The sequence below is a fragment of the Rutilus rutilus genome, assembly GCF_951802725.1.
Source record: "Rutilus rutilus genome assembly, chromosome: 8".
NCBI classification, from domain to species: domain Eukaryota; kingdom Metazoa; phylum Chordata; class Actinopteri; order Cypriniformes; family Leuciscidae; genus Rutilus; species Rutilus rutilus.
The window spans coordinates 8,511,426-8,522,859 of NC_140222.1; positions in this window are offsets into that span (position 1 = coordinate 8,511,426).

Below are 11,434 nucleotides of genomic sequence, written 5' to 3' on the forward strand. Positions count from 1 at the left end.
TACAGACCCTCTAAAGCCCCGAAACACTCCGGCCGAGGGTGTCATAAGTGTAGAAATGTGCCCACTCCCATGTGCTCACTGCTTCGCACAAACACGGTCCCCATGGTTACGCGCTCAGAGCGCTCTCTCATAGGCGGACACTCGCCGCTCGAGTATTAAGTGTAGTAAATGTGCTCACAACTCTGTGCTCACACCTACCCGCTGCTCGAGTTGCAACGGCTCAGGCCGAGGGGATATTAAGTATAGAAAATGTGCCCACTCCCATGTGTTCACTGCTTCACACAACATGGTTCCCATGGTAATGCGCTCAGAGCGCTCTCTCATAAAGCGGAAACACGCCGCTCGAGTATTAAGTGTAGTAAATGTGCCCACAACTCTGTGCTCACACCTACTCGCTGCTCGCTCTGCCATACGGTTACCCCGGGTTACAGACCCTCTAAAGCTTCCAAAACACTGGCCGTGTTATAAGTGTAAACCCTGCGCCCGCTCGCGAGCACGCGCACTCACTTTCAGACACTATATCCCCCACGCCGCTCTCGCGCCAGGGGTGTTTGACAGCAAAACGCGCTCCATCCTTCAGGACCGAGCTACTGAACGCTGTACAGCCGGCCAATACTGTTTATCAGCCCCCGTGTTCGAGCACCGGCGGCGCGCGCGCCGCCCCATCCTCTCTGATACAGGTTCTCCATCCCGCGCAGCGCGGCGATCTGAACCCAGAGACCATTCGACCCCTAGCTATGCGTGCAAAAGCATGGGAAGCTATTCAGGGCGCGTCAGAATGGGTGTTGAACACTACAAAACACGGCTATTCGCCTCAATTCGCTCGTCGCCCCCCGCGCTTCTAGCGCAGACGGAGACGAAAGTGGGTTTAGAAGCAGCGCACCTGCTTCGAGCAGAAATAGCGAAGCTGCTGCGCAAAGGGGCCATAGAACAGGTTCATCCTTCCTTGAGCGAGTCAGGCTTTTACAGCCGTTACTTCCTCGTTCCCAAGAAGGACGGAGCATTAAGACCTATTTTAGATCTGAGACATCTGAACACGGCTCTCATGAGACGGCCGTTCAAGATGATTACAACCAGACAGATCCTTGCGCAGATCCGCCCAGGAGACTGGTTTATCTCTCTCGATCTGAAAGACGCGTATTTCCAGATCCAGATAACCCCTCGTCACAGGCCATTCTTGAGATTCGCCTTCGACGGTCGAGCTTATCAATACACAGTCCTGCCGTTCGGCCTGTCTTTAGCACACCGTACATTTACGAAATGCATGGACACGGCTCTCGCGCCCCTGAAAAGTCAGGGAATGCGAATTCTGAACTATCTGGACGACTGGCTTGTTCTAGCGCAGTCAGAGACAGAACTTGTGTCTCACAGAACAGCGCTTCTCAGCCATCTGGAAGGTCTGGGTCTAGCGGTCAATTGGACCAAGAGCTCGCTCTCGCCCCGTCAGTCAATTTCCTTTCTCGGAATAGAACTGGACTCGGTGGCGATGACGGCCAGACGGCCTCGCCGCATCCTTCAAAGAAGGCAATCGGGTTCCTCTGAAAGCATTTCAGCGCATCCTGGGGCATATGGCCTCAGCTGCAGCAGTGCTTCAGCTGGGTTTACTGCGCATGCGCCCGCTTCAACGCTGGCTAAGAGCGTGCGTATCCCATCGAGCCTGGGCGACCGGTGGCTCGCTAATCAGAGTGACTCTGGGCTGTGTCTCAGCCCTGCAGCCCTGGCTAGCAGCTGAATGGTATCACACTGGAGTGATTATGGGAGTGATTTCACACCGGAAAGTTGTCTCAACAGACGCGTCCAACCTAGGTTGGGGAGCGCTCTTCGAAGGCAGACCGGTCTATGGCCGCTGGTCAGACCAGGAGAATCTCCTACACATAAACTGTCTAGAGATGCTCGCGGTCGAGAAAGCGCTCATGCACTTCCTCCTATTCCTCCATGGTCACCATGTTCTAGTCCGCACGGACAACACATCAGTAGTGGCCTATGTGAACCACCAGGGCGGTGTCAGATCAAAAAAAAAAAAAAAAAACTCTGCGCCCTGACGGAACGCTCCTCATATGGCCAGACGTGGCCCAGCGGCCCGCTATATGCTTTTCCCCCGGTCTCTCTGCTGCCTCAGGTCATCGAGAGAGCCAGGAAAGCGCACCACACAGTGCTCCTCATAGCCCCGTTCTGGGAGAACCAAGCTTGGTTCCCGGAACTCATACAATTGGCAGATTCAGCCCCTTGGCCGATCCCGGTGCGGAGAGACCTTCTCTCTCAAGCCCGCGGCTCGATTTGGCATCCCCACCCAGAGCGCTGGTCTCTGCATGCGTGGAGCCTCAACAATTACATGCTGATCTACCAGAAGGGGTGATGAACACGATCATACAATCTAGAGCTCCCTCCACGAGGCGGCTCTACACGTCTAAATGGTCGGTGTTTAACAAATGGTGCACTGCCAGAGGGCTCGATCCACAGACATGTGGGGTCTCGCAAGTATTGTGCTTCCTTCAAGAGCTACTGGACGCGGGCAGGTCCCCCTCCACGCTCAAAGTCTATGTCGCGGCCATTTCAGCGCTCTCTGTCTCAGAGCCTGGCCGCGCATTAGGAAGGAACGAGTTTGTTATCCGCTTCCTTAGAGGAGCGAGAAGGATGAACCCCCCGCGACCCCCTTCGGTTCCTATGTGGGATCTTTCACTGGTCTTAGACACCCTGAAAGCACATCCCTTTGAACCCCTGGAAACTGTGGATATGAAATACCTCACGCTCAAACCGTTTTTCTGATAGCACTGTCTTCAGTAAAACGTGTGGGAGACCTTCACGTGTTATCCACTAACGCTGCGTGCCTCGAGTTCGGACCCAATGACTCTAAAGTTATTCTCAGACCGAGGCATGGGTATGTCCCCAAAATTTTGGGCACTCCCTTCAGAGCGCAGGTCATTTCCCTTTCAGCCCTGCCGAATGCTGGCTGCGAGGCAGATAGTAATCTCCTCTGCCCAGTCAGGGCGCTGAGAAGCTATATTTCACGCTCCGCCGCCTTCAGGCGTTCAGAGCAGCTCTTTGTTTCATTTGGTGGGCGCACCAAGGGTCTCGCCGCCTCGAAACACACCCTATCCAGATGGATAGTTGACGCTATCGCAGCTGCTTACGCATCTAAAAACCTGCAGTGCCCTTTGGGCATTCGGGCGCACTCCACCAGAGGCATGTCCTCATCGTGGGCGTGGTCCAGTGGGATTCCCATTCATGACATTTGTGCAGCGGCAGGCTGGGCCTCCCCTTCCACATTTGTTAGGTTTTACAACCTGGAAGTTCCCGCTTTGCAGGCCAAAGTGTTATCAGTCTAAGTCTCGCGTAGCCAGCCCACTGTCTGTGCGCGGGCTATGTTGCTGATTTAGCTCGACTGGCTGAGCTGCACTATGTGGAAAGTGTCAGTTGGACCGGCTGTGCCGCTCCCTGCCCCATAATATGTGCTTGTGTACTGTGGTATCTTGGCCGCCCAGCTCCGCTTCGCGTTCCCTGGGCTCCCCATGGGATTCATTCAGGATGCTGGGCGCGCGCACGGCGTTGACAAGGGTGTTCCCGCAGCGTAAGCTAGCTTACGCAATACGAGAGAACCTCTCGTAAGAGAACGTACTCGGTTACTAACGTAACCTCTGTTCTCTCTAGAGAGGGAACGAGTATTGCGTAACCCGCCATGCTCTCACCACGAGCTCTTTTCGCTTCATGCGACAGAAACCAGCGAAGCAGCCTCTGTACCTTGCTTATATACGCTAAGCCACACCCCTAATTACGGGCTGTGACGCATTAAGCGCGCCAAGCGCGCTCATTGGACGTGACGTCACGCGCAAGGCTCAGCCATAGGCTGCTGCAGTTGCCGCAGAGCAGCCAATGGGCACGCGATTCGCCTGCCCTAGGTCTGCAGGCTGCCGCACTGCGTTGACAAGATTTAAAAAATTAAGGATAATTTTTGGCTTCAGTATCTCGAGAAAGGAGACTTTCCCGCAGCGTAAGCTAGCTTACGCAATACTCGTTCCCTCTCTAGAGAGAACAGAGGTTACGTTAGTAACCGAGTACGTTTTTTTTTGTGTGAGCGTGTCGATTTGTTGTTGGCTGTATTCCAGACTGTGGCGGAGTTGTTGGAAATTCTTTGTGCAGTACTTCTATTAATGCTACTCTGGCGTCCAGTCCGGATAGTTTATTGTCTATGGATGTAAGTATGTCGCTTACCTCGGGACAGCAAGGGGGGTGCGGAGATGTGGGTGAGGAAGATGCATTGGGTGAAGCAGGTGAGCCCGATGTGCGTGTTTTTTTAGCTTTTTGAGAGCGTCCCATGATGCAGAGTCTATTGTAGTATTCGTCGATGTAGTCTTCTAGATGGTCCAGGTCCGAATTGTAAGGGGCCATTCACACCGGACGCTTCCTTTCAGGACAAACAAACAGACGAAGGAGGAGGAAACTTCTAGCAGCAACGCGCTGCCATGTTCAATCACGCACCGTCTCGCGAGAGTTTAGCGTTCACAGAGCCATCACCAGCCTCCTCTTTGTATTTTGTTTTAACAAATGTCTTGAAACATGTAAACTTTTATGAAGCATTTGAGATGGCATGCGAATCTTCTTTTTTGTTACTGTTAACATTAATTATTCATTATTCATATCATCGCTTCGTTATAAATGTTTTCTCCATTTCATGTCTCTTTTAGTTCTATTCTTAAAGAAGGTTTTGCTGTGCTGTGATTGTCCACTGTTATATGATATGTAATTTTTGATAACTGATATGTAATTATTTGTGTCATTTACAGTGTTGGGCAAGTTACTTCGAAACTGTAATGCGTTATTTATTACTTATTACTGTCATTTCAAAGTAATTCGTTACATTACAATATTACTGTATTTAAAATGTAAGGCATTACACTACTATTGCATTACTTTTAAGTTACTCTCACCCAAATAACTGCAAATATGGATTTGGAAATCTAAATGTAGCTTATGATGCTCAATTAGCTCATTACACATCCAGTAGAAGGTGATGTGGTATCCGACTGAGCTTGGACCCATAATAAATTTTACTATGATGTACTATAGTACATACCATGGTATACCATAGTAGTACTATGGTAGTACCATGGTACCTTACATATAACCATGGTACTATATAGTACTTCAGATATTATCATGGTACCATGGTACATTGCATGGTACTGTAGATGTTACTATGGTACATAGTATGGTACCTCAGATTTACCGTGGTACCTACCATGGTACATACCATAGTACCTCAGATATAACTATGGTACATACTTTATAGTACTTCAGATATTATCATGGTACCATGATAATATCTGAAGTACTATACTGTACAGTATGTTACTATGGTACATAGTATGGTACCTCAGATTTACCATGGTACATGCCCTAGTACCTCAGATATAACCATGGTACATTCTGCCGTACATATTACCATGGTACATACTTCCTCAGATATAACCTTGGTACCTCAAATATTACCATGGTACTTTGCATGGACGCATGGTACAGAAATCTTTTTACTTTAAGCCCGGGCTAAACTTTAGGGTTAAACTTTAGCAAAAATAAAAATAACTAAGCCAAATATTTTTATTTTATTTTAATTATTATTGTGAGTGACTGCAGTAGTGTGGGCATAGGCCATTTGGTCTATGAACGAGTCATAGATCTCCAAAATCAGTTTTAAATGTATAATGTAATATTAATGAGATTTTTATTTAAGTAATGTTCTAATTCTAGATGTTTGTAAATGCTGCATGATTTTGACGTGGTTTAATCAATGGCCGTGCGCGTGAACTTTGAACATTCATGTCGCTTTCAAACCCATACTGTCTATTTTTCAAACACTGGAGCGGCCGCGGCGCAGAGTTGCCATGGAAACGGAGTGAAACATTTTGCGCGGACGTTTCTCCTCTGCTGATCTCGCGGTGATTTTGGCGAATTTGCATGAAGGAAAAAAAAACTACCACTTTATTCCAGGTTAACTGCTTGTAACGCGCGTTACTGACATTTGTACCGAGTAAAATATTACATTTTTCCCCCCTGTAATGCCTTACATTACCGCGTTACAGCAAAAAGCAATGCATTACAGTAATTAATTACTTTTGTAACGCGTTACTCCCAACACTGGTCATTTATGTATTTATGCCGGCAGGATTTAGAAGTGCTCATCATCATGTCTGTAGTTATAAATGTTTTCAGAAAAGTCATTTCAGTGTCATAGCTAAAGTATAATATGCCAAACTCCCCGCAAAAGCCTGAACCACGACCTTAGTAGAATATAGAGCTTTCTCTCTTTTTTTAATTTAAAAAAAAATTTTTTTTACTTTGCATCCGTCAAGGAAAACGTGCTTTGAAGCACATATAAACTATATTGATGTCAAGTGCACGCCCTAATTGTGTAATTTGCATGATTTATTTATACCTGAAAAATTCAAATGTTATACTTGATTTATTCTGTATTCTTCTGAAATCATCATGACCAGTATAGATTAAGTTGAGTCTGGTGTTTCTGCAAATCTGTGTCCAGAATAGATCAAACTAAAGGCCCAATGAAAGGAGCAAGTGGCACATCATGTGCGACCTTTTGGTATCAGTCTATCACTGACTCAGCAAGTTGCAGCATCGTGACTAAGAAAACTACTTTTTTGCATGAACAAGTATGGAGCGGTTCGACCCAAAGATGAGAACTGACGAGTCTGTGTTCGTGAGATCCACGTGACTCGGCTGATGTGAGTCTCTGTGTGACATCGGGTCCCTAATGAACGAATTACTGAAAGTTTCCCAGACAGCAACATAATGTCGGTCCAGATTCGGCCCACATCTGGTACGTGTTGAATTCATGTGTCCCAGATGTGGGCCGGATCCTGGTCGACACTGTGTTGCTGTCTGGGAAACTTTCAGTTATTCAAAATACGTGTTTTCAATGTATTCTTAATAAACTAAAGACACTTATTTTAGATGGCTGTTACAGAACAATCCCAGATCGCACTGTCTGTGTTTGGGAATATTCACACATAATTTAAACACAAAGAAAATGTTAGAGTTTACAAACTTTTTATTTTTTAGATAAAAACAATGCATCACGGTTGTTTAAGCCAATGAGCATTAAGCTGTGTCATCAGTAACCTAGTCTTCACAGTCGAGGGAAAGCAGCCGCCGCCTCAGTTTGGCTATTTCAAGATTTAAGTTAACATGACAGCATAAGTCAAACCCACGCTTGGACACATTTGTAATCATTTAATCACTCATCACAAAACAGCATTGTTTTTGGGTTATGCAAGAACAGAACATGGAAAAAGAAAAACTTTTGCAGTTTGTATCTTCTGATAAAGCATCCATGGATATATTTCTGTTCAGAGTTTGACCTCTGACTTTTATTTGACTGTTTGCCAAACATGCTCTGATGATTCAGTAGGTGATTTTGCTGTCAAACTGTGATGTTCATAAATAGCAGGACAGGAAGAAGACATTCACCTACAAAAGACATACATAAATGGTCACTCTCCTGCACAAGATGTTTGTCCAACAGATTAAATAAACATTTCTGAAGAAACCAAACCGCAGGTTTCAGTTCCATATGATAAGAGTCAGAAGAATATTTATATGTTGCCTAACTACATTTATAACATGCGTTCAGTGGAAGTGTGTTTGATTGTGTGTGTGTGTGTGTGTGTGTGTGTGTGTGTGTGTGTGTGTGTGTGTCTGTCGTGGGAGGATTCACACATCAGACGAAGAGCTTGAGTGTTTTCAGTGGATGATCTTCTCACTGAACAACTGAAGAAAATGGTTCAAATGCGTGTTTTGTTCTGTTTGTGTTGGTGGCTTATGATCTGTAAGTTATGAAACATTTTTATGGCTTAATATCAGTAACAAACTAGGATGTATTTTTTATTTGCAGTTCTTCACAGATTAATCAAATTAAACTTATTGTGAGATCTGAATAATGGAAATGACTAAAATGAATTAGCATTTCTCTTTACTTTTTGTATCAGTTCACATTTAAACTTTACAAAACTGACGCCAGGCTTTGTAAACCAACATAGACTTAATCTGTTCTTGTTCGTGTTCTTCAGGTGTGTTTGCTGTTGAAACAAATGAAACACAGTCAGTGTCAGTGATGGAGGGAGAATCTGTGCTTCTACACACTGATGTTACTGAAATACACACACATGACGACATACTGTGGAAGTTTGGAGCAGAAGAGTCTCTGATAGCTAAAATAAACCGAGATTCTGGAATCTTCTCCACATATGATGATGTTCCTGATGGGAGATTCAGAGACAGACTGAAGCTGGATCATCAAACTGGATCTTTGACCATCACAAACACCAGAACTGAACATGCTGGACTCTATGAAGTAAAGATAATCGCATCTGAACTGTCATCAAAAACATTCAATGTTTCTGTCTATAGTGAGTAGAGATCATTGAAGTTCTTCACATTTATTGACAGTAGTGGCTCTATTAATACATTTAGGGGAGGCAGATTCTGTGTCGTAGTGCTAGTTTATGATTGGCCGCTAGTTTTACATAAACATGCAGACACACTTATAGTAGATGTCATGTCTAGTGTATTTGCCTAATTCAGCCTGAGGGAGGCGATCTAATGTTGATTGACAGGCTCAGACTCATAGAAAGGTCAGAATCACATTGATTTATACAGGGCTGTTGAATGCTTGAATCTGATTGGTTGACAAACGTTCTGAGGCTTCAATTATTTAAGGAAACAGCTAAAGTAGTTCCAGGCAGGTTTTGACCACATTACAGTTCCGTATCACTTCGCCAAATTATTTCAGTTCTTTCAAAGGTCCTTACAACCCTCAACAGCAAAATAACCAAAACCCACAGCGACACCGAACAAGCAAATAAATAAAGTAAACAATAGGATAAAAACGACATATTATTTAAATGGGGTTTTTTTGTGACAAAATTATGTTTTATTATGTCCAGACAGCACATACTCTTTCTCCAGCTCAAACGCGCGCACACACACACACACACACACACACACACACTACAGATACACACTTGCACACACAGCAAAATACTCTCAGTGACACTCAGTGTAATTAATCACTTAATTACCTCATTAACTTCAACACTGCTTCAGTGTTAATTTTAACACCCTGCAGTGTGGACACATATGTACACTGAGGAGTGTTCATTTAACACTGGGGATTTTGCTGTGCAGAAACGTGTTTTCAGCGCTGCTTTGATGATTTTATCAGTAAAATAGTTTAACAACTTTAAAGTTACATGACTTTTCTCATCAGCGAGGGAATAACGGCGCTGTTTTTGAAGCCGATAGACTTACAGTAGAGACGCTGCTGCCGAACACTGTTGACAGACACACAGACTCCGGTAATTCACACACGCTTAATCTCTCTCTCTCTCTCTCTCTCTCTCTCTCTCTCTCTCTCTCATCTCTCTCTCTCTCTCTCTCTCTCTCTCTCTCTCTCTCTCTCTCTCTCTCTCTCTCTCTCTCTCTCTCTCCTCTCTCTCTCTCTCTCTCTCTCTCTCTCTCTCTCTCTCTCTCTCTCTCTCATGGAGGAGTGGGTTTGCGTGAGTGGATGTGTGTGAGAGCGTTTCTGATTGTGTTATATCCTTGTTTTTCTACTTTTTCTTTATCTTTAATATGGGAGTGGTTTTTTTTTTTTTTTTTTTTTTCCTTTTCCTTTATTTGTGTTTGGTAAGGTTAAGATAGTTTAGGGTTTTCTTTTTTTTTCCCCGTGTGGCCTTTTCGGCGTCCGCATGGCGGGGGGAACGAGCTCGGTTTCCCTCCGGAATGGGTTTAGGTGTGTACCGGAGCCGACTGCTTCGATAGAGGACGTGTTGATTGTAGTCGGTGATCAGGTTGGTCACGAAAATATTAATTCAGCCTCGCGCATGAATAAAGCTGTCGTAGTTTTTTTGAAGACTGAACTACTTGTTAATCAAATAATTGAAAATGGGCTTTGGGTGAAGGGGATGTTTGTGCCGGCAACCCCTTTGTATGCACCGGCTACAAAAGTTATAATTTCAAACGTACCTCCGTTTATTAAAAATGAAGCGATTGTCAAAGAATTGTCTCGTTTTGGGAAATTAGTCAGTCCAGTTAAGATGGTACCTTTAGGATGTAAAAATCCAGCTTTAAAGCACGTACTGTCATTTAGACGACAAGTTCACATGCTTTTAAATTCTCAGGATAAAACTCTAGATGTGTCGTTTAGAGTAAATGATGGAGATAGTTCCTATGTGTTATATGCAAGCACGGAAAGCTTACGATGCTTTGAGTGTGGCGATATCGGCCACAAGAGGTTCATGTGCCCGCATAAAAAGAGACCAGAGGAGACTCGGGTAAGAGAAGAAAAAGATGTGGAAAATGAAGCTATAACGGAGAGTCAGGTTGATCCGAATCTGGCTACAATGGAGAGTCAGATGGATCCGAATCAGGCTGCAATGGAGAGTCAGGTTGACCAAAATCGGGAACCAGAGAAAGTTTCAGAAGGCCAAGGTGTGGATACAGGTGAAGAAAATGAGGTGAGTGCAAATTCTAGTAAATTTGCTGGTGTTTTGCAAGAAGAGCAGCCTTGTTGTAGTAGTGAAATAGCCTTAAAGGTGGTGACTGTTGAGGAGGCGGTTTCTGGAGAGTTATCAATGAGTCAGGAGGATGATGGATTAATTTTTGACGATAGTTGCTCTGATATATCTGATTGTCCGAAAGTAGGAGATGAGTTGTATACAGTGGAACAGATTAATGAGTTTCTGGATGAAACAAAAGGAAAAAGGTAAATGTTGCTGATTATTTCCCGGATGCTGATAAGTTCGTTGCTTCAGTGGTGTTGGCGCGGAAAACGTATAATTTTTCTGTGTTATCACAACAGAAACGTTTTCGGTTGAAAAACATATGGCTACGGTAAGGCAAAGGAAAGGAGTAGGGAAGGAAATAGGGGGAAGTTTTAAATAAATGTAATGGCTGTGTCTCTGTCTCCTTTGTTTTCTTTTCTTTTTTGTTTTTTTTCTTCTTTCCTGTCTTATGGAGCCTTTGCGAGTAGCATCTTTAAACGTAAATGGCCTTAGAGATAGAAGAAAACAAGCTGTGCTCTCAGAATGTTTAAAACTTAAAAATATTGGAGTGACTTTCCTTCAAGAGACCCATAGTGATAAAAACAATGAAGTAGAATGGGTCTATGGTGGGAAGGAAAATATATTCTTAGTCATGGCTCTAATGTTAGTTCGGGTGTAGCTATATGTTTAGTTCAAGCTGTAAGGTTATCTTTGTATCTAAACACGAGGTAGAGCCAGGTCGTTTACTGGCTGTAAAAGCTAAAGTAAATACTCAAAATGTAATTTTTGTGAATATTTATGCAAATAATAAAGGACCTGAGAGAAGTGTTCTTTTTAAGAAAATGGAAGATTTTTTAAATACATTAAAATCAAATGATATT